The following is a 26,403-nucleotide window of genomic DNA, read 5'->3' as shown; positions in this document are numbered from 1 at the left end:
AGCAAGCTGGTGACAGAATAGTTTTCCAACTCTCTTATTGACATTGCATGAGTCGCTGATAATGATTCTGAAGCTATACCAGATGGACTTATGATCATCTGCAATATGCAATGTGCATGTAACCTTGACCTCACATCTCTGACTCTTTCCTTTACTCCCCCACAGGACCATCGAGAGCCCCCGTCCCCACTGTCCAGGAGGAAGAGCCTGAGCTTCCAGACTCCTCAGAGGAATCTGAGGGCGCAGCGTCAGCAGAAATAAGCACACCCAGCACCAGCGCAGGCACTCGCAACTCGGTGGGACCTTCGGGACATAGAGTAGTGTTGTCATCTGGTGTATCACAGCTCATAAGTGAGCATCAGCAGATTGTGGAGACAGGGACAGCAGTGGAGAGTCCTCGTTGAAGGGCGCAGGACTCTGCCAGCTCGGCTCAGCTGCATGTCGACCCTCTGCCTCTGGGTCCATCCATAAGATCAGAGGTGATGGAACTCCATGCACAGATGCAGGAGTCTCTGGCAGGTTTTGTCTCTAGGGTCGCTGCGAGTGTGGAGCGAATGGAGGAGTCCATAGCGAACATGAGCAGAGCCTTTGTGGAGTCATTGGCGCATGAACGCATCAACACGGAAAGGATGGCTACCTACGTGGAAATGATTGCTGCCTCCGTGGTAAGGCTGGCTATGGTAGAGAAGAGGAGGGCTACGGCCATGGAGGAGGTTAGTCGCCAGGGTATGGAAAACATGGTGAGTGTTCAGAATAGAATGACATCTCTTGAGGAGCGATGGGCATCTATTGAACAGAGAAACCAGACTTTCATGGAAGACCTTCTGAGTAGGACTGCCATTGCAGATACGGGTCCCCATGGCCCCCCTGATGTGCAGCAAGGTGCTCTCCAGCCACTTGCCGGTGCGGAGGGGGAGCTGACCCATGAGAGGGAGGTTGGTGGCAGACCTCAAGGAAGTGGGGGTTCCTCTCCAGGCGCTCACACTTCCATGCCACTGCAGAGCCCTTGGTCAGAGCCCCACTAGAGTCCACACCCAAGTGAGATAGACGTCTCAACCCCTGCACAGCCGCAGGAGCAACAGACTGTGGACGAGTCCTCACAGGTTCGCCACCCCAGAGGACGCCCGCCAAAGGTGTCAAGACAGGAGCAGCAGGAAAGTGAGCAAGGGGCCTCCACATCTGCTGAAGCCACAGGGGAACCACGACGTAGGAGCACGCATAAGAGGAAAATAAAGCACAAGTAGTCACAAGGGTAGTCACTTGGGTGAAATTTTATGTATTGTTAAAAAAAGCCATCAGGCGAATTTTGTCAATAAAAGGTCTGGTGGCTACTGCTGCATTTGTGGCGTGTGTCATTTTGCGAATTGGACTTTCACATTGAGGGCTTAGGATTACTTGCAATTGTCAGTATGCTGGACAAATAGCTAGGAATCCACTGGGTCTTGGCCATTGTCGATGCTCAGGTAAGAAGCTGCGAGGCAAAAGTGCTTGATTGACTAGGCTAAGCAAATCTGGCCAGGATGAGTGCATTCCTTGCATCCCGGGCAGCAATGTTCTGGCGTAATGCTGCCGCTGGTTGTTGGTCCTCTGCAGGATGGTCTTTTTCGCCTCCTCATCATCATCATCATCATCTGAGGAGGGTATGTGAGGAGCCACTTGGTCCTCAGGAATCTGCAAGCCATGACACTGTGCCATGTTGTGAAGTGCACAGCAAACCACGACGATTCTGGAGACCCTGGCTGCTGAGTACTGTAGGGCTCCACCTGATCTATCCAGGCATCTGAAGCGCATCTTCAGCAAACCGATGGTTTGCTCTATAATGGATCTGGTGGAAATGTGGCTGGAGTTGTAGCGCTCCTCAGCTTCAATGGCTGGCCTCCTCAATGGCATCCTTAGCCAAGTCCTCAGGTTATAGCCCTTGTCTCCAAGTAGCCATCCGTGAAGTTGGTCTGGCAGCCTGAATAGCGGAGGCACACTTGACTGGCGTAGTATGAAGGAGTCATGGCAACTGCCAGGGTACATGACACAAACATGCAAAATTTCCTTCTTGTGGTCACACACCAGCTGAACGTTAAGGGAGTGGAAGCCCTTGCGGTTGACAAAAATACCTGGATTGCGATGGGGTGCCCTAAGGGCCACATGTGTGCAGTCAACGATGCCCTGCACCCTTGGAAAGTCTGCCAGATGAGCTAATCCAGCCGCTCGCGCCGTGACACTTACGCGATCCTTGGTGAAATGGATGTGATTGTGCGCGAGGGCAAAGAGGGCATCGGTTACCTGCGTGATGCAAGTGTGTGCGGCCACCTGGGAAATGCCGCTGATGTCTGCTGACGATCCCTGGAATGAGCCTGAGGCAAAAAAGTTGAGTGCGGTGGTGACTTTGATGGCCACTGGTAAGGACTGTCAACCTGGTTCCCTGGGCAGCAGGTCTTGCTGTAGCATTGCGCAGATGTCAGTCACTACATCTCGTGAAAGTCAGATCCGCCTTTGGCACTGCTGCTTAGTCATGTTGAGGTAGCTGACCCTGTGTCTGTAGACCTCATTTGGGGGGTATCTCCTGCATCGACGGGCTTCCAGGCGCTGGCCCCTTCTGGCCTGTGCTGCCTCAGGTGGGTGAGCAGCAGTCTGGTGCTCCTGCTGCTGCTGCTGTTGCTGGTGCTGCTGTTGTTCCTGGTTCTGCTGCTGCCACGCCTGGTGCTCAAGCTCCTCTAATGCCCAGAATGGAAGGAAAAAAATGGCTCCCATGCTTCTGGCATATGCCTCCGTTGAGGAAGCGCTGAGTGAAGGTGGCAAGAAGGGTTTCCCAGGAGTTCACACTGGAGATGTGTGTGAGGTTCCAACCTTCCACAGGTGTGGTTAAGCCTGGTAAAAGTTGCCCAAGGCCTGAGACAAAAAATCCTGCCACCTGCAAATGATGGCTGATCAAATCTCCTCTTTAATGGTTGACCTGCAGCTGATAGTCAGCAAGCCAATAGTGCTCCTGCCAGGTTTCACAGTCGTGATTCCCACCAGGCGTGTTTTACGCGGGAAAAGGATTAAAAGTGCAAGGGACTGTTAAAATGGCATTATAGAGGCCATTTAGTGGTGATCAAGGGCCTTAAAGACCAGTCCCGCCTATTGGATGCGGGACCATCAGACACGCCTGAGTAAAAATGGCTCGGAGTCGGGAACCTGGCGAGGGGGGTCCTGCCTGCCAGTTTTTGCGATTTTAATCCCCCGCACGCCTCCAAGCCCGCCTCCACAGCTCAGTTAAAATCAAGGCCATTGTGTTTGTGTTGAAAATGGAACAGTTAGGAGACACGACGTCTGCTTATAAACAGCTGAGGTGATTTAAAAATTGAATGGAACGCCTTCGCAAGAATGGCATCAAATAGATACATCAGTCATAACCATTTTTTATGATAAAATTTGAACACCTAAAGGTAGAGACAGGACTCGGCAAGTTAACAGCTGAACTGACAGTAAGATTAGAAAGAAGTCAACAGAAGAAATGACTGGAGACAATTAGCTTACATCAGCAGAAAACTTCAAAGGATATACCACTCAAAAAGGGTATAAAATATAGAACTTTCAGATAGAAAGTCAGAAGTCGCTGGAAGAGGCAAGCGATTCTCAACTTCAGAGGCAGGTTCTGTAAGTTTTTAACACTTTGAGTCTTGGGGATCAAAAAGGTGCTTTTATTTGATTTTGGTGGATATCCTGGATTAGAAATAATAAGAAATGTAAAAATGTAACGAAGTTAAGATTTGAGAATAAGGATCTCTGAGAATAAGAAATGTAAGCTATTTGTATTTTGAACTGTTAATGTTGCGACTGAAATCACCAGCTGTTAACTATATGTCGGTTCTTTAATAAATCTATATATTTTTAGAATTGTCTCACACAGTATTTCTGTATCAAACTCGCAAACTCAATCACTATACAGGAAACTTTGTTATATCTGGCACCGACGGGACCAAGCTGTTGCCGATCTATCAAAACTGCCGGACATACAAAGTTAATGTTGAAGCATACGGAGGTTTTCATCTCCATATCTGACAACAAACACTGTTGCTTAGCAACAGCTTCAAACAGTCGGCCAGTACCTTGGAAGTGTCTCTGTAGCTTAGCAACAGCTTCAGAGAGACTTTCCAAAGCCTGACTGTTGGGAAAAAAAAGCCACGAGAAGAAAAAAAACCTAACAAAACGGCTCCTGATTTCTGCCGGTAGATCGAGGTTTCCGGACATACAACCTCCGGATAAACCAAAGTCTCCTGTACTCTCTTTGGTGAGGAGTTGCAGAGTTCTGGGGGAGTATTCCGGACCCTCATAATATCTGGAAGGTTACATTCTAGTTAAACTTATTAAAAGTGCTTTCTGGAGGATGGTACCATCTTTAAGTCATTCCTTTCCTTTAGGGAGAGATAGCCTGGACCTTTAGACCCAATTAAGCGTCTTATAGAATTCGGCTATCTCTAACTTTAGTTGAAGGTGAACGTCTGGGGAATACGCCTGATCCGGGGTAGCCCGAAAAGAGCTAGGACTAGGAATTATCCCTTCACCATGAGGTGCTGTGGGCCATCAGCAGCAGCAGAATTGTATTCCACCACAATCTGTAACCTCATGGCCTGGCATATCCCTCACTCTACCATTACCATCAACCCAGGGGACCAACCCTGGTTCAATAAGGAGTGTAGAAGAGCATGCCAGGAGCAGCACCAGGCATACCTAAAAATGAGGTGCCAACCTGGGGAAGCTGCAACACAGGACTACATGCATACTAAAAAGCAGAAGCAGCATGCTATAGACAGGGCTAAGCGATCCCACAATCAACGGATCAGATCAAAGCTCTGCAGTCCTGCCACATCCAGTCATGAATGGTGGTGGACCATTAAACAACTAACGGGAGGAGGAGGCTCCATGAATATCCCCATTCTCAATGATGGTGGAGCCCAGCACGTGAGTGCAAAAGACAAGGCTGAAGCGTTTGCAACCATCTTCAGCCAGAAGTGCCGAGTGGATGATCCATATCGGCATCTTCCTGAGGGCCCCACCATCACAGAAGCCAGTCTTCAGCCAATTCGATTCACTCCACATACGGCACTTACTCACCAATAAACTGCTCACTGATGCTCAGTTTGGGTTCCGCCAGGACCACTCGGCTGCCAACCTCATTACAGCTTTGGTCCAGAAATGGACAAAGGAGCTGAATTCCAGAAGTGAGGTGAGAATGACTGTCCTTAGCATCAAGGCAGCATTTGACCGAGTGTGGCATGAAGGAGCCCTAGTAAAACTGAAGTCAATGGGAATCGGGGGGAAAAATCTCTACTGGCTGGAGTCATACCTAGCACAAAGGAAGATGGTTGTGGTGGTTGGCGGTCAATCATCACAGCCCCAGGACATCAATGCAGGAGTTCCTCAGGGCAGTGTCCTAGGCTGCATCTTCAGCTGCTTCATTAATGACCTTCCCTCCAACATAAGGTCAGAAATGGAGATTTTTGCTGATGACTGCAGTGTTCAGTGCCATTCACAACTCCTCAGATAATGAAGCAGCGCATGCAACAAGATCTGGACGACGTTCAGGCTTGGGCTGATAAGTGGCAGGTAACATTCGCACCACAGAAGTGCCAGGCAATGACTATCTCCAACAAGCGAGAGTCTGAACACAGTCCCTTGACATTCAATGGCTTTACCATCACCGAATCCCCCACCATCAACATCCTGGGGGTCACCATTGACCAGAAACTTGACTGGACCTGTCACATAAATACTGTGGCAACAAGAACAGGTCAGAGACGAGGTATTTTGTGGCGAGTGTCTCACCTCCTGACTCCCCAAAGCCTTTCTACCATCTATAAGGCACAAGTAAGGAGTGTGATGGAATACTCTCCACTTGCCTGGATGAGTGCACCTCCAACAACACTCAAGAAGCTCGACACCATCCAGGACAAAACAGCCCGCTTAATTGGCACCTCATCCACCACCTTAAACATTCACTCCCTCCACCACCGGCGTACCGTGGCTGTAGTGTGATGCACTGCAGCAACTCGCCAAGGCTTCTTCGGCAGCACCTCCCAAACCCGCGACCTCTTCCACCTAGAAGGACAAGGGCAGCAGGCGCATGGGAACACCACCAGCTCCAAGTTCCCTTCCAAGTCACGCATCATCCTGACTTAGAAGTATATCGCCGTTCCTTCATTGTCGCTGGGTTAAAATCCTGGAACTCCCTACCTAACAGCACTGTGGGAGTACCTTCACCACACGGACTGCAGCGGTTCAAGAAGGCGGCTCACCACCATCTTCTCAAGGGCAATTAGGGATGGGCAATAAATGCTGGCCTTGCCAGCGACACCCACATCACATAAAAACTAATTTTAAAAAAGCGCGCCTTGTACCAGCATTGTGTGTGCGCGCCGTAGAAACCACTGTGGACCTCTAAGGACTCTCGTAGCACCCAGAAGTCAGGCGCTACGGATCTGAATTTTACGCCTTGAGTCTTCGGTAACGGATATAGTGGGTCAGAATGCGGCAGCCACTGTAGCAGCAGATGTGGTGGAACCAGCTTGCAGGAGGTGGGGTGGTGGGTGGTGTGGGAAGTGTGTAATATTTCAAGATTTTTGCCGATTTGGCCTGGAAGTCATAATTTACATTATGATGCTGCTATGAAGTTAGATTCATTTTACAAAGGGCTAACTCCCAGGGAGATACAAGCTATGTTGTTTAGGACAAATAAGTTGAGATACTAGATGAATCAGCCATCTCAGAATTGCATATTCTCACAAACCAGCTCAGGTTAAAACAATGGGAAGTCATCTAATACATCCTAGAGAGGCTTGCATCTTTAATGTTTGAATGATTTTTTAAATTCGGAGGTGCGCAGCAGGGATCTTAGCTGTACTTACTATTTAGTTACCATGGCTCTCCCATCAAAGGGAGAGATTTTACATTCAAGGAGGCAGCTTTGATAGCTGCGAATAGGATCAAAAGTCAAGTTTTTCATATCTAGACCTCTTTGAGGAGCTGTACAAAGAGGCACCAAGGCATCTCTGTGACTTGCTTCATGAAGAATTGCAGCCATTCACATCTGTTCAGACTGCCCTCTCAGTGGTTATGAAGGTGACCACCGCCCTCAATGTCTGACACAGGGTGATTTCATGCAGCCAAGGGAGTTCTCTGCATCATCAGCACCAAATGAGTGCACCTTTCCTGCATGACTGTAATCTCCATGAATAACAAAGTGCTTTGTCAGTACAGTCTATTGTAATACAATCATTACAAAGTGCAAACAAACCCTACTCATTCCTAATGCCCTGCTTCTCCTGGGTGCCTACACCTGCCTTTCTATCACCTACTCTAGTGCTTCTTCTAAGTGCCACTCAAGGGCCTGGATCACAGGAGGTGGTGGACTCCTTATGCTGTACATCATGATGATGAGACTGAAATGGCTCTTGTTACATGGCAGCTTGTTCCTAGGATGGAGCTGCAGCATCGCTGAAGGGTGATCCTCTGTAACCTGCTGGCATCTCCCATGTTCCACTGGTGTGGTGCTCTGAGAAGGAAGGCTGGAGGCCTGGCATGTGCTACTGCCCTGTGAGAAGGCAGTATCATGTAGTTGCGACTGCTGGGTGTCCTGGTCCTCATCATCCTCATCACCTTTATTATCATCAATAGCTTCCTCCTGCACCGCCCCTTGCTGTGGTGGATCTGCAAGAAAGTTGGATGGAAGCTAAGAATAGGTGATCATTATCTCTTGGAATTAAGGCGTCAGATAAGGGTGGATCGGTGGTTGTGATGCTTCACAATGATAACAGGGCAACAGTGTAGGTGTAGACCAACCTCACCATGCACCATGGTAAGAGCTGAGTGCCTCCCCTCGAGTTCCATGGTAAGAGCTGAGTGCCTCTGCCCCATGGTCTTTTTTAAAAAGGGGAGATATTTAATGCTGCAAAGCCATGTCCAGTGGCTTGCCTCTCATGGACATTCTACACCAATTTGGCCTGTAGGAAGAGAGAATGAGGCTAAGGCTAGCAATTGAGGAGTGTGTGCCAAATGGCAGGGAAGAACTGAAGTAAGAGATGTGAGGGCATGAGTCTATTAAGGTGAGGAAGGGGTTTTAGGGTTGTGCATGCAAGTAATTGCTGCAAGGGGAGCTGCCATTTCTGATCTTGCAGAATATGGTAGCAGCAGGCCATATGATGAACATTCATAATAGGGAGGTTGTGCAGAGGACAGTACAGGTGGTTAATTAAATGGATGGCTCAGGCACTGGGTGAATGCCGCCTCCTACGAGATGTTGATGTGCTACCCTTGCAGACTGTAAAGATGTTTCAGTAGCAATATTCCTTGGACCATTGCCATTATCCTGCTATGGCTTCCTCCTCCATTTCTTTCATCGTTAGGCCTCTTTGGATAGCAAAGCTGTGGACCATGCAGCATACAACATTGAGCTTATTTCTTGTGTTGCATGAATGCCACGGCATTATGCCTAGGGGTCTGGAAGGCTAAATGGGTTTCATCAACTCGCCTCTGAACTTGGGGAATTCTGCCATATGAAAAACATGCAGCATCCTCTCATTCTGTTGTTGCTTTTACATTAGGAAAAAGACTAAGGCAATTTTTCTTGTGAATAAAGTATTGCCTGCCTGATGTATTTGCATATTGATTAATGTAGCAGATGTCCCCTTGAAACATGCTTAGAAAAAGTTAGAGACATAAATGGTTTAAAGTCGTTAAATACTTCTTTGGTGAAACTAGGGCCGCAAATTTAATTCTGGAGGCGGGATGGGGGCGGGTCAGCTGGTCGGCAGCTTTTGGACCCACTCCCGGATGCCGCCGGCCCGCAGTTCCGATTTTTGCTTGATTGGTCTCGTTACGGCCGAAGTGTGGGTCCCTCCAGGCAATTGCTTGGAGCATGTCAGTTTCTTGCATCTGATGATGCGTTGTTTGAGTAAAAATTTAAAGGGGCCATGTCACCTTTGCAAAAAATGTAGATGGGATGGCTTGGTGCTGTATTATCTAGAAAGGGAGTTGACAACGGCTGGTCTGAAAACAATGTTTTGAATGAAATTGCTGGTCATATTATTCCAGAAACACATTTATTATTTTTTATCTATCACTTTAGTATGTGACTAAGAAATGAAAAATATGCCAGATGTGTTCCAATCATTGGCTTAGTAAAATTAATGCTTTTTTCTCTTAAAGGTGCTGGAACACTGCAGATGGCTGTCAGCTTGAACAGTCAAGGTCAGTAGGTTTGCAAAATCTTATCCCAAACCTCCAACAACTAGGTTGTTGCATTTGAATGTCAGCCATGTTTCAGGAGCGCTTTTAAAGTGCTGCACCAATTACTACAAATCATGTCCTCCAGCAACTCATCTCCTTGCAGCTGGCCTGTTTCTGACAAGATGGGAAACAGGAGCCAGAAGCACAAAAATGGGAACCCCCTTTCAAAATAGGATTAGCAAGGCAGTTAACAGGATGTTAGCTGCCTTAACGATCTGTCCCACCGGTTGGAGTCGGGTCAGTTTGGGAGCAGCTAAACAGACACTTACGAAAATCACGTGGGGGCGGGATGGAGGCGGGTTGGGTGTCTGAAGCTATTTTTTCTGATTTTCGCTGCCGACCCGCCTCCTCAGGGCTATTAAAATCGAGCCCTAGGCTTCTGAAAGCAGTTCTCTTCAGACCATCCCAGGTAGCTATCCTTGGGTCTGAAAGCATGGCTACATGGGTAATTCTAGGTGCGGGCAATCTGCTTCTGGCACAAGCAAATCTCCCTCACATCGCTTCTTCCAACTGCTAAAGACTCAAGCGAAGAGGAGCACTATGTGCAATACCCATTTAATCACTTCTTGTTGCAGCTACCAAAAGGGAACTCAGTTCCCCTCTACCAGCCATTTCCAGGAAGGCTACTGGAATGTCCCTGATTTCTAACACTCACTGTATATAGGCGGGTATTTGGGTACGTTGTGTAATTCTGTCAGAAAGAATGGGATTTCCTACCAACATTGCTTTAAACCAAATTTCCATAAGATTGACTGGTACGATGAAACTCTTGCACAGAAGCTGCCATAAAAGGCTGGCCAGAAATGTATTAACTGCACAAAATCTCAAATAGATTCCCTTCCCCATTACCTATGTGACCACAAACAAACCAGTCTCAGATCAGTACAACCTTAGGTTTCAGCAGCTGACTGCAGCTTTGTTATAACCCAAGCTAAACACCCATTACACATCATTTGGCTATTTACACTATTTTTGTTTTGAAAGGAAGAGGAAGGAGAACCAGGAAGGAAAGTACAAGATGAAGACCATTAAAGCAGTTAGTTAATGGGAAAGCTCTGGGGATTTTTCACAGATTTTTACACTGATTTTCTTTTTCTTTAATGTTTTGAGTTGAAACATAACAAATATAATGCTGGTGACCCCAGGTGCGATCCAATCATCCCAACTAATTGCTCTTTGGCTGTCTAATTATGGTAGCTAATGTTTTTTTTTCTGCTGTTTCTATTGAATCATGCAATATTTTTGAGTTCCTCTGCTCTTTTTAAAAATGTTATTGATACAAAGCTAATTATACAATATCTTAATTATTTAAAATCCAAGTTATTTGGGTACCTAAACAAATATTGCTTCTATAGTTTATTGAATCAGTAATAACAATATCATGGGGTGGTTAACATTCTTGTGTGGTTGCACACCACAATCCATGCACTAAAAGGATGTGTATTTAAATAGCATCAGGACTTCCCAACATGCTTCACAATCAATAAATTGCTACTGAAACGTAGTGATTATTGTTATGTAGGAAAACGAGGCAGCCAATTTGTCCACACCTAGATCCCGTAAGCAGCAAATGAGATAAATTACCAGTTAATCTGTTTTTTGGTCCAATTTGTTCAGGGATATGTTGATTAAGAAATCAGGAGAGCTTCCCTGTCTTGCTTCAAATTGTGCCATGCGATCTTTCATGTCTACGTGAACAAGTAGACAGGGCCTCATTTTAATGTTTGGGGCCCTGGACAGTGAGCACATAATCTATGTCGACACTTCAGTACAGTATGGAGGGAGTACTGCATTGTCAGAGGTGCTATTTTTCAGATAAGACATTAAAATGAGGAAATAACAACAGAAAATGCTGGAAACACTCAGCAGCTCAGGCAGCATCCGCGGAGAGAGAAACAGAGTTAATCTCTCAGGTCTGTGACCCTTCGTCAGAAATGGAAAAAGTTAGATTTAACAGATTTTAAGCAGCTGCAGACTTTTTCCAGATCTTCCTTTTTCCTCAACCGAGGATTCCTCTCTACTGTGGTTGATGTGGCCCTCGACTGTGTCTGTTCCATTTCCCGCACTTCTGCTCTCACCCCTTCCTCTCCCTCCCAGAGCCACGATAGAGTTCCCCTTGTCCTCACCTTTCACCCCACCAGCCTCCACATTCAACGGATCGTCCTCTGCCATTTCCGCCACGTCCAGCGTGATCCCATCACCAAACACATCTTCCCCTCCCCTCCCCTTTCAGCATTCCGAAGGGACCGCTCCCTCTGCAACACCCTGGTCCACTCCTCAATCACCCCCAACAGCCCCTGCCCTCCCTGTTAGATCCGTGGTTCAGTGGATAAAGAATTACACGGATGCTGTACATAAACAAACAACAGGTCTTTACTGGAGGAGGGTCATCTCTAGACTGGAGTACAGAGGCATGCGCACAGCTTATATATCGGTGTGGTTACTGCTGGTACTACAGTATACAGGAGCTGTAAAAAGTAGTTCTGACTTAAAGCACATACACTACAATTCCTCCCTTTTTAGATTAATAATACCCCCTTCATATTCAAATAACAATTACATTTTTACATGTATATTCAATAACAAAAAGTCCATTTATAGATTCAGTCTTTGGAGCGGCTTCCTGACCCTTTCTTGTTCTTGGTGCAGAGGCGATTCTGACCCCTTTTCATCGGGTAGTTCATCAGGTTCCACTGCTACTGGGTCTGAACTAGATGCGACCGGTATGTCGGGTTCATCCCCAGGCACTCGAGACATGGGGTTAACGCCTTCCTGTGACGCTAAGATCTGATCGACGTGGCGTCTCACAATGTTCTCCCCGACATCCACTGTGTACATTAATGGCCCCTGCCTTGTACATATCGTTCCGGGTTGCCACTTCTCTGTTCGATAGTCACGGGCCAAGACTGGTTGACTTACATTGAAGCTCCTTGTCAGCTTCTCGTTGATGTGCTGGAATTGTTTGTCCTCAACATTTCTTCGCACATTTGGTCTGAGCAAGTCCAGACGAGATCTCAACCTTCGGTTAAAGAACATCATGGCCGGGGTCTGGTTGGTAACTGCATGTGTCACGTTTCGGTAGGCTAATAAGAAATTGTCCATCTTATGCTGTAGTGGAATTTCCTCGTCGCACATGGCCTTTATCGCCTTCTAAAAGGTTTGTACGAACCTCTCAGCCAATCCATTGGTGGCTGGATGATACGGGCCGGATGTGTAATGCCTTACCCCATTCCTTTTCATGGATTTTTGGAACTCGTCGGACACAAACTGTGGTCCATTATCAGAGCAGATCTGCTCTGGCAAACCGTTTCTGGCAAATATGGTCCATAGGACTGCAATCGTTTTCTCTGCAGTGGTTGAAGACATCTTTATCACCTCAGGCCACTTTGAATGAGCATCCACTGCTATTAAGAACATTGAGTCCATGAATGGACCAGCAAAATCAATGTGCACCCGTTGCCATGGAGAGGGGGGCCACTCCCATGGGTGTAGAGGGGCATGTGGTGGTGCATTTTGGACCTTCTGGCATCCTAAACAGCTCTTAGTTAGGTCTTCGATTTCTTAATCGATTCCCGGCCACCACACATAAGCCCTAGCAAGGCTTTTCATTTTCACTCCCCCCAGATGACCTTCATGTAGCTCCTTTAGCACTCTCTCCCTTAACTTGGGTGGAATCACCACTCTGGACCCACACATCACTGTCCCCTGGCATACTGACAGCTGTTCTCTTCTGGATGAGAATGCTGGCAACAGTGAGTCGCCATGTGTTGGCCATCCCCTCACCGTCAATTCATATACCCATGACAGCGTCGGATCATTGCGGGTCTCCTTCTCTATATCCGCGTTTGTTACTGGCAATCGTTCAATTATCGACGAATAAAATATCTCGATAGGGTCCACTGCTGGTGCTTCCTCCACCGTAGGCAGTGGCAGGCGCAATAGCCCATCAGCGTTCCCATGCTGTTTCGTGCCTTTATATTCTATTTCATATTGATTCGCCCCTAGAAACAGGGACCATCTTTGTAACCGCTGTGCAGTCATTACTGGCACGCCCTTCTTAGGATTAAAGATGGAGACAAGTGGTTGGTGGTCAGTCAGCAAGGTGAACTTCTGCCCATGCAGATAATGGTTGAATTTTTTTACTCCCCATACTAGGCTGAGGGCCCCCCTGTCAATCTGGGCGTAGTTGCGCTCGGCTGAGGTCAGTGACCGAGGCGCAAAGGCTACTGGCCTCTCCAACCCGTCTGGGAATTTGTGCGACAGCACCGCTCCAATGCCGTAGGGTGATGCATCACATGCCAAACGAATTGGTAGTGCTGGGTTGAAATGGGCCAACATCTCTTTTGATGTGATCAATTCTTTACACTTCTGGAAAGCTCGTCTATGTTCGTCATCCCACTCCCATGGTACCCCTGTTTGCAGTAGGGTGTTCAGCGGGTGTAGTACCGTAGACAAATTTGGTAAGAACTTGTGGTAATAGTTTACCAGCCCGAGGAACGACCTCAGTTGTGACACATTTTCCGGTGCTGGAGCCTTGACTACAGCCTCAATCTTGTCAGGGGACTTATGTAACCCCTCTTCATCGATGACGTGGCCGCAATACGAGATCTGTTTCTGGAAAAACTCGCACTTGTGGCGATTAGCTCGTAGCCCATATTCCTTTAATCTGGCGAGCACCTTCTCTAAGTTAGCGAGGTGATCACCGTCATTTTCGCCCGTGACCAAGATGTCGTCCAAATAACACTGGGTCCCTGGAATCCCTTGCAGGACCTGATCCATCGCCCTTTGCCAGATAGCCGGAGCCGAGGCTACTCCAAGCACCAGCCGGTTGTATTGATTGAGACCTTTATGGGTGTTGATCGTAAGGTAATGTTTCGAAGCTTCTTCTACCTCCATTTGCAAGTACGCCTGGGCTAGATCAATTTTGGTGAAGCGTTTACCACCAGATAGCGAGGCGAAAATATCCTCAATTCGTGGAAGCGGATATTGCACCGTGTGAAGGACTGGGTTCACTGTCACCTTAAAATCCCCACAGATGCGGACCTTCTTTGGTTCCGCAGGCGTATTACTCAACGACCTCTTCATTACAGGGACGATGGGTGTAGCCCACTCGCTCCAGTCCACTTTGGACAGTACTCCTGAACGTTCCAACCCTTCCAGCTCTGCTTCAACCGCTGGTCTGATCGCATAAGGCACTGGTCTGGCCTTCAGAAACTTTGGGCTTGCATTATCCTCTATTTTAATTGTTGCTGTTATTCCTTTTAGTGTTCCTAGTCCCTCCTGGAACACTTCTTTTGCATCAGTTAGCATTTTTGACAGTCGTCCAGGTGTGACGTCGTCATCCTTTTTGACCTCCACCTTCAGTGCCTGTATGGAATGCCAATCTAAATGTATCTTCCGGATCCACTCACGCCCTAGCAGTGGTGGTCCTCCATTTGGCAATACATATATATCCATTTTAAGTATTTCCTGACCTTTATATGTCACTTTCACCCTTATTTTTCCTTTGGGGTAGACTTTTTGCCCCGTATACGTCTTCAAGACAATCTCTGTAGCTTTCAAGGGTATGTGTGAAAATAGCCGCTTGTAGTCTCTTTGATTTATGACTGTTAGAGCTGACCCTGTGTCCAATTCCATTTCCACTTGGACTCCGTCTACCTTGAGTGTAACCCAGATAGTCTGGTGATCCTCTATTTCAGTTACACTATGTAGTTTCAGACAACCCAGCTCCTTGCTTCCGGAGTCTGTGTCACTTTTCTGTTCGTCTGAACCACTGTCCATCACCTGGTGTACCTTTTTGTACTTCTCCTGTGGAGATTTCTTACTGTTGGTTTTCTTCCCAGGCCTGCAGACTCTTGCTATGTGTCCTGCTTTCCCACACTGTCTGCACACTTGGTCCTTGAACCAACAATCTTTCTGGTCATGTGTTGTTCTGCCGCAGCGATAGCACTTCCCTGTTCCATAGGTCATTTCGTTGGTGCCGTATTCTTGCGGTCTCCGTCGTATCTCTACAGCGCCCCTTGCGGCTGCTTCGTGTGATACTGCCATATTGAAAGCTTTGTCCAGCGTAAGGTCCTTTTCTGATAGAAGCCGTTTCTGGGTTCCTTCACTTTGTAGCCCACACACAAACTTGTCCCTTAATGTGTCTGCTAGTCCCGCTCCAAACTGGCAGTATTTCGATAGCTTGCGCAGTTCCGTTAGGTACTCAGCATTGCTTTCGTCTTTGTGTTGGTTCCTTTTATGGAACTTAAATCGTTCTGCTATCAGCAGCGGTGTGGGGCTTAAGTGGTCCTGTAGGATTTCTACTATGCTTCCAAAATCCTTGTTTACCGGCTTCTCTGGGTTTATTAGATTTCGCAGTAACCCATAAGTTTTTGCACCCATGGAATTTAACAGAACCAGTGCTTTATTAGCATCTGGCACTTCATTCGCCCTGCAGTACACCTCAATACATTCCACATATGTCGCCCAATCTTCGACTTCATTGTCGAACGTAGAGATACTGCCACTCTTCGGCATCCTTGGTTGTGCGATAACTATCCCCAATGGCGCCTCCCGCGCTGCCCCTTCTTCTCCGCTGGCACAAAATGGCGTCTCCCGCGCTTTCCTTCCTTCCCGCGCTTGCCCGTCTTCTCCGCTGCGGCTTCGCAAAATGGCGTCCCCCGCGCTCTTCCTTCTTCTCCGCGGCTCAATGGCGTCTCCCCTTGCTTCGCCCCACGGACCCTGATCAGCCCGTGATCCCTGGCTGTGCTCTGCGTGTTCTTCTCTTGATATTTGTCGACGCCACTCAGTCTAGAACCCAGCTGTTTCTTACCCTCTCTCTCTCCGGTTTGCAGTATTTTTCCTCGATGCCGCTCGGTGATCAATCCCCGGCTGCGCCCTGCTCTCTTCACCCTCTTTCTTACCCCGTTGACGCTGCCCGGCTCTCTCTCTCTGCCGTCGGTTGGCTCCAGCCGCCGCTGCTCGGGAAGGGTCTGCTCTGGACCTGTCGTCGGTCTCTTACTGCTCGTTGTGGCTGGGGAACCAAGCCCGGCTCTCCACAGCCTCCCCAGCGAAGTTGGATCTCTGCCTGACTGCTGGGCGGTTGCTCGCGGTCAACGCCCGTGTTCCTGGACTCAACTATTTTTTTTGTTTTTTTTTTGTTTAATGTTGCAGGTAGATTCGCATCAACACTCGTCGCCACTGTTAGATCCGTGGTTCAGTGGATAAAGAATTACACGGATGCTGTACATAAACAAACAACAGGTCTTTACTCGAGGAGGGTCATCTCTAGACTGGAGTACAGAGGCATGCGCACAGCTTATATACCGGTGTGGTTACTGCCGGTACTACAGTATACAGGAGCTGTATAAAGTAGTTCTGACTTAAAGCACATACACTACACTCCCCACGGTACCTTCCTGGGCAAGCGCAGGAGATGCAACACCCTCCTCTCTTCCCACTGTACAGGGCCCCAAACACTCCTTCCAGGTGAAACTTGTACTTCTTGCAATTTAGTATACTGTATTCACTGCTCACGATGCGGTCTCCTCTACATTGGGGAGACTAAATGCAGATTGGGTGACCGCTTTGCAGAACACCTCCATTCAGTCCAGAAGGGTGAGCCCGAGCTTTCGGACGCTTCTCACTTTAATTCTCCGCTCTCCTATAATCTGGAACTCACTGCCTGAAAGGGTGGTAGAGGCAGGAACCCTCACAACATTCAAGAAGCATTTGGATGAGCACTTGAAATGCCATAGCATACAAACTACGGACCAAATGCTGGAAAATGGGATTAGATTAGACAGGGCTTGATGGCCGACGCGGACGCGATGGGCCGAAGGGCCTCTTTCTGTGCTGTATAACTCTATGACTCTCTATGACTCCACTCCCACTCTGACCTCTCCGTCCTCGGCCTCATACACTGTTCCAATGAAGCACAATGTAAGCTTGAGGAACAGATCCTCATCTTTCGATTAGGCACTTTACAGCCTTCTGGACTCAACATTGAGTTCAACAGTTTCAGACCATAACCTCTACCCCTATTTTTTCAGGCGGCAGCTGTTGATGATTCTGCCTTCCCCATTTGCAACATTTAACTACTCCTGCCTTCCACCCTATCACAGACCGTCCCTTCTGTTCTTTCCTCCTCTCCCCCTTTCCCTGCCTCTGCACCTGCTTACAATCTGTTACATCTCTAACTTTTTCCAGTTCTGACAAAGGGTCACAGACCTGAAACGGTAACTCTGTTTCTCTCTCCATGGATGCTGCCTGACCTGCTGAGTATTTCCAGCATTTTCTGTTGTTATTTCCTCATTTTAATGTCTTATCTGAAAACCAGCAGCTTTGACAATGCAGCACTCCCTCCGTACTGTACTGAAGTGTCAACATAGATTATGTGCTCAAGTCATGGAGTGGGGTTTGAACCCACGACCTTCTGAATCAAAATGCTGCTACTAAGCTAACTAGGCTAAAACATATCAAAGCCGTATTGCACGATTATTGGACCATTACTGACATTCAGGATAATGTTCCTGCACAACATGACGACATAACCCAGGTAATTCAAAGGGGCACATCCTTTATAAAAATATTTTGGCAAACTATTTTTTATTTGAGGCAGAGAGAAGCACTAAGAGAGCCATGAAATGTTTTTGTCACAATAATATAATATACAAATCAAAGAGTGATGTATTTCCATGCAATTTGTTATCAATGTTATGAGCTAGTGAGCAAGTGACAAAAGAATAGCCAACCATTTTATCATGAAGAGAGCTATTCTTTAAAGTCAACCATATTGGAACGATTTTGGCCACACTCAGCCCCTAGAATAACCCAATTTAAAACCTCACTGCAGTGCTGCCAAGGAAGGTTTGTATTCCCTCATTTGCTGTACCTCTTAGAGGGTAAACTTTAATGCAAAGTTTACCACAGATCAATGAATTTCCATGATCACTCCATTTCACCTATCATGTACAAAGGAAGGCACAGAAATGATTCCAAAAAAGTGACATAAATCCAGCAGGTTTAATGTAAACCATAGCTACCTAACAATTTTCTTTCAATGTTTTCTATTGGATGAACGTACTGCCCAATGTAGCACTAAGCCAGAAAGAGCAGGAATGGCGGAGGCTTGTTACCTCTTGTATACTAATTTCCTTCCTCAATTTAATCTTTTTCTTTGACTTAAAGTTCCATGTGATAAAGTGCATCTGGTAAAAATGCAGACAAATATTTCTGGGAATCTCAGCAATAGGTTTGCAATGGTACAGGGGCAGACTCGATTGATGACATCTGGATTCAAGGGAGAATTCTGACATTTTTCCTTTTCAACCGTACTGATTCCTGATGTTGTTAAATTTTGTTAGCCTATACTCCCAACTGATTTAGAATGAGGGGCCACTCACCTTCCTGAAATCTGCAGGGCTACAGAGGGTTTTTAATTGAAGGTCAGAGTTCGCAAGTTTGGTCTCTTTTTACAATCAATAACGATGCTCAGTTGAACATGAACAGAAAGTGACATGTCAGCTCATCTCGCTTATGACCTTTAGGCCTAGAAATTCAGTATCGCCACGTTTGGGGCACTACAGCCAGGCGTTCGCTAATTTTAGCGCCCGGCGCAACTTAGCGCCACCTTCGCTGAAATTGAGTTGCATTGCCCCAAGAGGTTGCTGCTGCGCTAAAGCAGGCGATGCATGACTATCATAAGGCGCTAAGCCAGCGAGCCGAGGCGCTAACACCGAGGGCGGGCACAGCGCAGGTGCGGCGAGTTGCTGATTGAAGGCAGACACGCTGGCGCCGGTCAGCTCTTAAAGGGGGAGGGTGGACTTGTTTGGCTGCCACGCCCTGCACACTGCAGCCCTGAAGCAAGGCCTGACCATTGCTGGATCATCATTTCTACGCCCAGGACCATGCAGAAGGCTAGGGAGCGAGCGGAGCACTTCAGCGAGGGTGCCCTGAGGCTACTGGTTGGCGCAGTAGAGCGCAGGCGACCTGTCCTCTTCCCTGACAGTGGGAGGAGGCCGCTTCCCAGCGAATACCGAAAAGCCTGGAGGGAGGTGGCAAACAGGATGACCACCAACAGCATGGTAGCCAGGACTGCACTTCAATGCAGGAAAAAGTTCAACGACCTCACTCGGGTTGTCAGGGTGAGTACCCTGTCCACTATCCTGTTCATCCCTGCATGTGCACCTCAGTTTCTGGCCAAAGGGACCTGAAAGCCCCAATGCCCAGCCCTCATCCAAGAGCTATGGGACTCTCATGAAAACCACTTGCACATTCAGCACTTTACACACTGTCAGGGCTATTCCACCATGGGAGGCAGTGCAGGCAAGATGAGGGCTTGACACTGTCAGGGCCATTCCACCATGGGAGGCAGTGCAGGCAAGATGAGGGCTTGACACTGTCAGGGCTATTCCACCATGGGAGGCAGTGCAGGCAAGATGAGGGCTTGACACTGTCAGGGCTATTCCACCATGGGAGGCAGTGCAGGCAAGATCAGGGCTTGACACTGTCAGGGTTATTCCACCATGGGAGGCAGTGCAGGCAAGATCAGGGCTTGACACTGTACTTAGAGGCCGTCCTTTCTCTTGCAGGGCAAGCTGGCCCACAATCGCAGGCAGCAGCGACGGACCGGGGGAGGCCGTCCTGACCTCAAAGAGCTCAGCGACCAGGAGCAGCGTGTGGAGCGCATCATGGCAGGCCAGCTGATTGGCCCCGTCGCTAGTGGAGATGCCGACCCTGTTCTGGACAGCAATGGTAAGGTCATCACCTTTTTGACCTCTCTCTTTCCACTTGTGCCTCACACCAGCATCCTTTGCCACTATCGAACCAATGCAGTGCATAGCAGCACTCATGCCTCCCTCGCTGCCGCCCTCTCCTCACTCTAAAGCAACTCTTGTGCCTCCCTGCTTTCAGATGCTGATTCGCCCGGTGAGGAGGCGGGCCCTCAAGCTGCCACTGTCAGTGATTCTGAATTCGAGGAGGAGGAAGAGGAAGCTGGCCCATCAGTGCCACCCTCAGCCGAGGCAGCCCATGGCCATGATGGGGACACGTCTTCCCTGGCGGGGAGCAGGGGGGAAGGGTCTGAGGAGAGTGAAGCTCCGGGGACCAGCGGGCTGCAGCAACGCGGGAGGGGTGGGGAAGCTCGGCGGCCTTCTCCCCGGAGGGTGAGTGCGGCCTCCAGTCCTGCTACGGTGAGCGCAGAGGAGGTGCGGCTCCTTGGTGAAATGGGTGCCCAGGCTGAGCACAGGCACACTGAGCTCATGGCTGCAGTGGCAAGGATGCCTGACTCCATAGAGTCACTGGCAAGGAGTGCTCAGGAATTTGGGGCAGCACAGGCCAGGAGTCTGCAAGAATTCAGTGCAGCACAGGCAAGGAGTCTGTAGGACTTCGCGGCAGCACAGGCGGCTTCCAGCCAAGTGCTCAGTCGTGCCGTGCATTCACTGGCTGGTCTGATGCAGACACAGATCAGGGCCACATGGGCACTAACTGCTGCCACCCTCGTTGGATTGGCCAGGCATCGCCGGGGCCCTCGCCGCGCCGCAGCAGCCCAGCAGTCTGTATTTCAGTAGATTGCTGCACATGCTGCAGTGCTGGCCCGTGCGAGTGCCAGTGCATCAGCCGACCAGGGAGTGCCTGTGCTCTGTCAGGTTGGCAGCATTCCTGCAGCCAACACTGTCACTCCTACACTGCAGCTGCCACCACCCGTAGGACAGACTGCTGCCGCCCAAGCAGAGTTGGAGCAGTCAGCAGCCGGTCCCTCCAGGCCCAGAGCTGGTCCAGGCCGTCCCCCAAGGGCATCTGGCGTCTCACCATCTGACCCTCAGCAGCCTTCCCCCAGCCTTGCTGCAGCCACTGGGGTCCCATTGAGGAGGAGCTGCAGGGCGGGAAGGGGCCATTCGCGGAAGCGAGGCGGATCACCCTCACAAGGGAAAAAGTAGAAGGTGTGGCCAAATGTTGTGTTTATATATGAAGGCCGAGAATGTTTTTTTTATATATGAAGGCCGAGACGGTTGTGTTTGTTTTATATATGAAGGCCAAGGATCATAGTCATTTTGGTTTAACTGTTTTTTTCATTTTCTGAAGGTTGTGAGAGCCAGTTATGTCTCTGACTGTTTTTGGGGGGTTTATCTGAATTAGTTTGTCATGCGGGAAGGGCACAGAGTTTGCACAGTAAAAAATGTTCTTTAATCACATTGTCCATGTTTGCACTTTGAACAATTTGTTGCCTTGACCGGCTGAGGGCTTGCGGAGCGGCTCCATTCAGGTTCTTTCATTGGCACAAGCCATTCCCTGAGAGGGGGCCTAGAACCGAGTTGCAATAAGCCGCCGACGGACGGCCCTTGCACTTTGTGCCTCCCTCCCGTCTTGGTGCTCCTCCTCCTCCTCCTCCTCTGGTGGTCCTCCAATCTCTGCTGGCAGTGGCTGAGTCCTGAGGATAGCCAGGTTGTGCAGCATGCAGCACACTACAACGAAATGGGAGACTCGCTCAAGCGAGTACTGTAGGGCTCCTCCAGAATGGTCCAGACAGCGGAACCGTTGCTTGAGCACGCCGATTGTGTGCTCAATTATGTTCCTGGTTGCTTGATGGCTGTCATTGTATCGCTCTTCAGCAGGGGTGCTGGGCGCACGGAGCGGGGTCATCAGCCAGGTGCACAAAGGATAGCCTTTGTCCCCGAGAAGCCAGCCTTTTTCCCTAAGAAGCCATCCTCGTGGGTGAGCCTGGGCTTCGAAAATGTCTGCCACAGAAGTCTGGCGCAGGATGAAGGCATCGTGGCTGCTGCCTGGAAAGCGGGCATTGACAGCTAGTATGAGCTGCCTGTGGTCACACACCAACTGGACGTTGAGCGAATGGTAGCCCTTCCGGTTGCGGTAATCCTCGGCATTCTGTAGAGGTGCCCGCAAAGCCACATGCGTGCAGTCAATGGCGCCCTGGACCATGGGGAAGCCCGCTATTCCTCCAAATCCCATTGCACGCTCTTGCTGCTTGTCCAGGGTCATGGGGAAGGAGATGTACTGACGTCTCCTTCTGAAAAGGGCATTGGTCACCTGGCGGATGCAGCAATGTACCGCGAACTGGGAGATGTTGGCAATGTCCCCAGTAGCGGATTGGAAGGAGCCGGTGGCATAGAAGTTGAGAGCCACCGTCACCTTCACTGCCACCGACAGAGACGTCCTGCTCCTCAGCTGTGGCTGCAGATCTCTGCGAAGCAGGTGGCAGATCTCAGTGACCACCTCCCTTCTGAATCGCAGCCTCCGAACACACTGCTCCTCAGACATGTTCAGATATGAGAACTGCTGGCGGTATACCCTGGGTGGGTAAGGCCTCCTGTGCCGACATCTGTTGGCCCTTCTCCGTCTGGCCATGACTGGCACTCTCTCACGGCGTCTCTGAGCCCTTTGAATGCAATGCAGTAAGCCAACGTTTCCACCCATTGCAGCCCCCATTATATGTGGCGACTCAAGGCTATGGCACTGAAAGTTAAATCCAAGTGCAAAACTCTGGCCTGAAGCCAGAAGTACCTGTGTGAGCGCTGAGTCAAAGCAGAAAGCTCTCTCCCTTTGTCTCTCTCCAAATATCCGTCTCTCACACAGAAGGATTGCCACAAAATGGCTGCCACTTATAATGCAGGAGGAGTCCCCTTTAAATAGCGTCCCCTGCACCCCACAGCGACTGGGAACCGTTCCCCTCTACCAGTCACTGGGGGCGCCAGGCGCACAGAAGGGTGGCGCCACTGAAGTTCCAGTTCGGGGCGCACCAGGGGCGTTGCACCATGAAATGACGTCAGGATCTGCGCACGCAGCTGAGCGGGCGCTGCAGTTTTGCGCCGCCGCTAAATCTTGAGTGAAGTTCGCGAGAGGCGCAGATCGCGCCACGCCCGGGCGCTAGCCGCTTAGCGCCCCACTTCTCCTCCTCCTAAGGCGCTAGCGGCTGGCGCTAACAACTGAATTTCTAGGCCTTAATTTATTGATACCATGAGTATTCATCTTCTATTCTGCTGAATATGACATTACAATTGCAGCAGTGCTCATACTTGTAATAATAAATACAGACCTTCTCTGGGAAGAGTTACTGAGTCTGACCATGTGAGGGGATTGAGCTGTCATTAGTGGATTCAGAGATACCCTGGGATATGTCTTCACATTTACTTCAGCAGACTAGTACCAGAGGGGACAATTACATTTGATGAGGCTGGTAAATCTGCTTACTAACTTGTAGTTGCTAAGTTTTTGCATTGGCCCCATGATGGAGCCAATCCCTGACATGGGTCTCATTGACCCAGGCACTAACTCGAAAGAACTATTTTACGTAATTTAATTCCTTGTTTTTAATGGTTGCCTCAGATTCTGCCCGTCTCTGCTCATTTGAATTTATGGCATTAAGAGTCAACCACATAGTGTGGAACTAGAGTCACAATTAGGCCAGACTGGGTGGGGTGGCAGGTCCCTTCCCAGAAGGAAATTATTGGCCAAATGGCCTTCCCTATCTGTATTCATCTTGTGAAATAAAATAACTATATCATTTTTTTAATCATCGTTTTTCAGAAGATCAAAGGTTACAAAATCAATAGGTGAGTTTGAATGAAAAAGGTTTTTCGCACCATTTGATTTCGCCTTTCTAGAATACCAAGTCACTAATTCCCAGACACCCCTAAAAGGATTATGTAAGGTATATACCTTTAAGGGGGGAACTACCTTTTACAGCTCATGTATACTGCAGTACTGGCAGTGACCACACCTGTATATAGCACTGAGTAGTAATCTGTAGAGATCAGTTCCAATGTGAGCCACATTGAGTAAAAACCTGTTGTACCGTTCTCCTGCAGTCTGTGTCTTATTATACACAGACACAACATTGGCGACAAGGCAAGTTCGAACCTACCTGTAACTCTGCATCACCTCCCGGGGATTCGTTCCTGGAGATCAGTGGATTGGAGGTCAAGGCCAGAGACTCGGGCGTCGACCACGGGCAACCGCCCAGTCATCCAGCAGAGACTCGAGAATTGCGGGGGAGGCTGTCGAGAGCCAGGCTTGGCTTTCCAGTCGAGGTGGTCCAGCGAAACGGGCTGGCAACAGGTAGTGCGCAGACCCTTCCCAGACAGCGGCGGGCTAGAGCCCGACCGAGCGGCACAGCAAAGTGCCGAGCAGCGTCGATGGGGGAGAGAGAGAGAGGGCAGAGCGCACAGGGCGCAACCGGTGTTCAGGGGCCGAGCAGCATCGAAGAGAGGGAGAGAGAGACGCGCAGAAACCCGCGAGGCACCGCCATTGCCATGAGGACTGCTGAGAGCGGCGTTGGCAGCAGCGCAGGAGAAGCGCGCGAAACCTACAGGGCGCCGCCATTGCCACGAGAACCGCCGGGAGCGGCGTTGGCAGCAGCGGGGGAGGAAGGAAAGCGCGGGAGACGCCATTTTAAGCCATTGGGAGATGCCATTTTAAACCACACCCAAAATGCCGAAGAGTGGCAGTATCACCGCATTTGACAATGAAGTCGAAGATTAGACTACATATGTCGAACGAATAGAGGTGTACTGCAAGGCAAATGAGGTGTCAGATGACAAGAAAGCGTCGGTATGGTTAAATTTAATGGGTGCAAAGACGCATGGTTTATTACGAAATCTAGTAACCCCAACGAAGCCAATGGAAAAGAGTTTTGAAGACATAGTAACGATACTACAGGAACATTTAAACCCCACACCGCTGCTGATAGCAGAAAGATTCAAGTTTCACAAACGGAACCAGCATAAGGATGAAAGCAATGCTGATTATTTAACAGAACTGCGCAAACTATCGAAACACTGCCAGTTTGGAACGGGACTGGCAGATACCTTAAGGGACAAGTTTGTGTGTGGGCTTCAAAGTGAAGGAACCCAGAAACGGCTTTTATCTGAAAAGGACCTTACGCTGGAAAAGGCTTTCAGCATTGCGGTATCATATGAAGCAGCAGCACGGGGCGCTGCAGAGATACAACAGAGACCGCAAGAATATGGCACAAATGAAATGTCATATGGAACAGAGAAGTGCTATCGCTGCGGCAGAACAACACATGACCAGAATGATTGCTGGTTCAAAGACAAAGTGTGCAGACAGTGTGGAAAAGTAGGACACATAGCACGAGTCTGCAGGTCGGGAAAGAAAACCAGCAATAAGAAACCTACCAAAGAAAAGTACAAGAAGGTACATAAGATGACGGAGAATAGTTCAGACGAGCAAAAGAGTGATAACGACTCCGAAAGCAGGGAACTGAGTTGTCTGAATCTACATAATGTGATCACAACGGAGGATCACCGAACCATTTGGGTCACTCTCAAGATAGCAGGAGTCCAGGTAAAGATGGAATTGGACACAGGATCAGCCCTAACAGTCATAAACCGACAGGACTACGAGCGGCTATTCTCACACATACCCTTGAGAGACACAAAAATTATTTTGAAGACGTACACGGGGCAAAAAGTCTACCCCAAAGGAAAAATAAGGGTGACCGTTATATATAGCGGTAAGGAAACACCAAAACTAGACCTGTATGTATTGCAAGATGGAGGACCACCATTACTGGGACGTGAATGGATCCGGAAAATACAACTGGATTGGCATTCCATACAGGCACTGACTGTGGCTGACAAAAAGGATGACGACGTCACACCTGGGCGACTGTCAAAGATCCTAACTGATGCGAAAGAAGTGTTCCAGCAAGGACTCGGAACACTAAAAGGCATGACAGCGTCGATTAAAATTGAAGAAAACGCAAGCCCAAAATTTTTTACGGCCAGACCGGTACCTTATGCGATCCGCCCAGCCGTCGAAACAGAGCTGGAGAGTCTGGAACGTTCAGGTGTACTGTCCAAGGTAGGCTGGAGCGAGTGAGCTACACCCATCGTCCCTGTGATGAAAAAGTCGTTGAGCAGCACGCCTGGGTAACCAAGGAAGGTTCGCATCTGTGGGGACTTTAAGGTAACAGTGAACCCGGTCCTTCACACCGTACAATATCCACTTCCGCGGATTGAAGATATTTTTGCCTCGCTATCTGGAGGGAAACACTTCACTAAGGTTGATCTGGCCCAGGCGTATCAGCAAATGGAGGTAGAAGAAGCATTAAAAAAAATACCTCACAATCAACACCCATAAAGGTCTCTACCAATACAACCGGCTGGTATTCGGGGTAGC

The 26,403-nt window shown here is 48.9% G+C and overlaps 1 protein-coding gene across 1 annotated transcript in view; it reads left to right on the top strand.

The window, feature by feature from the left end:
- The window catches only part of LOC147115929 (beta-galactoside alpha-2,6-sialyltransferase 1-like), a 232,320-nt gene that overhangs the window by 16,348 nt on the left and 189,569 nt on the right, over positions 1-26,403 (top strand). The window contains exon 2 of the mRNA XM_085990573.1: positions 9,181-9,222. The gene's annotated coding sequence lies outside the window, so the exon portion shown is untranslated. The remainder of the gene's footprint in view (positions 1-9,180; positions 9,223-26,403) is intronic.

This window comes from Somniosus microcephalus, chromosome 6, assembly GCF_052327205.1.
Source record: "Somniosus microcephalus isolate GS21.2 chromosome 6, FLI_Smic_1.0, whole genome shotgun sequence".
Lineage (NCBI taxonomy): Eukaryota > Metazoa > Chordata > Chondrichthyes > Squaliformes > Somniosidae > Somniosus > Somniosus microcephalus.
The sequence above is the reverse complement of the archived record's forward strand: the minus strand, read 5'-3'. Positions and strand labels throughout refer to the sequence as shown.